Source organism: Anser cygnoides, chromosome 3 (assembly GCF_040182565.1).
Source record: "Anser cygnoides isolate HZ-2024a breed goose chromosome 3, Taihu_goose_T2T_genome, whole genome shotgun sequence".
Taxonomy (NCBI): domain Eukaryota; kingdom Metazoa; phylum Chordata; class Aves; order Anseriformes; family Anatidae; genus Anser; species Anser cygnoides.
Genome location: NC_089875.1, coordinates 83,160,991 through 83,164,435, shown reverse-complemented (window position 1 = coordinate 83,164,435; position 3,445 = coordinate 83,160,991).

Sequence of the window (3,445 nt, the reverse complement as noted above, 5' to 3'; positions counted from 1 at the left end):
CACCTGCCTCGGCGGCGCCGCCCCCGGGGCCCCGCTGCCCGCCCCCGGGCTGCGGCCATACCGCTTGTTTTGTTTTGTTTTGTTTTCCTCTGGAAGGAAGGGAGATGGAGAGCGCATCCCTGAGGTGGCACAGGGGGCGCCCATCTTGTTGCAGGGCTTCGAGCAGCTGAAGTCAGAGGGCGAGGCAGCTAGTGACAGGGCTGGGGGGAATGGCCACAAGGTGCACCAGGGGAGGTTCAGGTTGGAAATGAGGAGACATTTCTTCTCAGAAGGAGCAGTCAGGCACTGGGACGGGTTGCCCAGGGAGGTGGTGGAGTCACCGTCCCTGGGGGTGTTCAAGGAAAGGCTGGACGTGGTGCTTAGGGACATGGTTCAGTGGGTGACATCGGTGGTAGGGGGGTGGTTGGACCAGAGGATCTTGGAGGTCTTTTCCAACCTTAATCATTCTGTAACTCTAAGGAGCCCAAGGACCTCATAACAAGAGCAGAGCGGTTTGAACACTTCTTCCAGCCCTCACCAATGCCTCATCCAAAAAGTTTAATGACCTGGTAAGACTTAGTACCACCATGTTTGTTTGCTTTCAGGATCACGCAAGTCTAAAATAGTGTCACGCACTAATCAGTTTAGACAAGAATTACTAGCAAAAGCGTGGCTTGATGGGCAGATCCCCTTTTCCATGTCACACTGCCAGAGGAATTTTTGTTTGCATCTACAATTTTGGTTTCTCTGCTGCCTGGTAACAGCCACAATCCACTTGGGATAGCACTTGTAACAACTTATAGCTAAGGAAATGCATACCAAATTAAAGAGTTCATGTTCTCAGCAGTCTCAGTTTCACTTTAATTCACTGCAAACTGGAAGAAACATGTCTGAGCTTTTACATGCTTGTCTTCAACAACATGAGTTTGACACCCTTGTTTCTAGTTCAGAAATTCTCCTTAATTTTGTCTAGGTTACTTTTATATCCCTTTCTTCCTAATCATCCACATAAAACTTAAGTTTTGGTGTGTTTTGATGTCTTAGTTCTCTTTTCCCATTTCCTTCTTCAATTGAACAGCAACAAAAAACAGTTGTAAACCAAAAAAAGTTGCATACAGATAATGCAGAGAATAATATACAGTTGCATACCTCCTCATGTTCTCAGCATTACAAAATAAGGTGTTACACTTCCCTTTCCTGTTCCATTGTGTAGTGGCCTTGTGGTAAGAGCAACAAATAAATAAAGCAACCTGACTCCATCTTACTGAGTAAGTGCATTTTCAAAAGGGAAATGTGATCTTCCTTTTTACAGGGCAGAACTCTACAAATAACGAGTAATTACATGTAGCAGAAAGGAAGGAACGGCTTTGGGATTCCCTTGTACTCCAAAAGCACCCCATGGGATATTTAATGGCCAACAAGTCACAGTGACATCTCAGCTTTTCTCATTAACAATGGCTGATACAACTGCTTGAGACAGTGAGCTGAATGACCTGGATGTCACGTTTATGAACCATTTTGGTCATTTCTAGCTGTTACGTCCCATCTTTCCTTACTTGTCCGAACCACCTTGCTGTACAGTGGGAGGGCTCTGGGACTCTCTGGGACTAAATCTTGCCTTGCCCCAAAGCAGCAGTAGTATTTTGCACTCAAAAATCTAGAATTCTGTGTAAAAAGAATTTGGGATCTACTTTGATAGGAGGTATTTCAAATAATGGCATGATAATGTGAATAATTACATCAGTCAAGGAGTGATATTTACTGTGAACTAGAGCAATAGAGAATTCAGCTTTCTCTCCTGGGCTGTGGTTTTGAACCTGGCAGCGATGTAATTTTATATATTTCGAAGAGGAAGCACCTGTAGCTAACATGAAACAGGGTTTTTTAGCTAAAAATAGGAATACAGTCACTGTAACTACATAGCAGCTAAACACTATTGAAAATAAGCTGAATAGACATAAATGTGAAGTAACAGAAATTCACGGACAGGATGTCTATGTTTTTTCCATTTAATTAAGCGACATCACGGCCTGTTCTGGCACTGGGTAATCACGTGAAATCACACAGAGCCAGCAGCAGGAGACTGCTTTTATTTCCAGACGTATTACACAGCTAGCAGTCTGGGCTACAGACAATGAATGCTGCCAGGTGCCGCAGTTTTGAAATCACTGATACCTGCAAGGCGGTGTTGTAACTCAGTGCACGGACAGAAATCTGGGGCTTAGTTCCCCAGCTGCTTGTGACAGACTAGGAGCAAGCAGTGCACAGCTCTGGCACAGTCAGTGTTGCCTAAACAAAGAGTCAGCTTCCCTCCTCTTCCTTCATGTGACCACCAATGCCCTATCTCCGTTTGGATTTCTGTTTTCATCTCCCTTTTGTTCAGACTTTTGCATGGAGGGGCCATTTTGTTCTGGAACGTTTTTTCTTAAAACAAAATGCCAAATATAGTAGCAAAACTGCAGTCAAATCCCACGCGCTAACAGCACTTCACATAAGGCAGCTTGTATATCCTGTCAGATGATCTAACTTGGTGAAAAATTAAACATGCTCAGCTGAAGTATATGGAAACTGAAAGTTTGCCTGACCACTGCTACAACAAATATTTCCATATTTAATACTGCGCTAAACTCTTGCAGACAGATTTTATACAACCTCACCAAACTGGCTGCAGAACAGCTAGAGTAATCAGCTTTGACAAGTCAAAATATTAAAAACGGTTTGGCTTCAGTAAATGCTTTACAGTGAAGCATGCCTTCAGTTTCACAAAAGAACCACAAATAATTTCTAAGATGTATTTCATTTCTAGTTTCTAAGAAAATGTTTTTGCTCATGTTTCTAAGTACTTTTCTGCAGCTGTGACGTACTGAACTGTTTTTCTTTTGGATGAAAGATGCTGATATGGCCACCTAGCTTCAGAGCAAAGGAACATACCCTTCTGTTGCAAAAGATACTACAACATTAATGACAGTCATAACACCTGATAAAATGCATAGTTCTTCAAATGCAGCCATTCTTACCCTGAAAGAAAGAGCGGAAATGTGGGCAGAATTCCCCTGGACAATTGCAGATGATGGATAAACATTTCTGAGACTACCAGAGGCTCATTGTACGGAGAGTGGAGAGAACTAGGAACATCTATAGCTCAGTTCATCTGACCTGAAATAGATGTCAGATGTAGATCCAGTGAGTAACATGTTAAAAGTTAATGGAACCAGTGTTCTTTGCATTATACAAAGGGGGCTTAGGCTGCCTAATGTTATAGATAGTTAGGTATTTTCAAATGTATGTATAGCTGTATATAATATATATATATAGCTCCCTGTATCTGATACAAATGCATTTCCCTTCAGTTTAGAAGAATTAAAAACATTTAACTTATTTTTAACAGTAGGACTCCTGCTGAACTAATGTTAAAGGGCCAAGAAGGGAGTTCAGCAACCTGGGATGGGCATCACGTGGAGCTGGG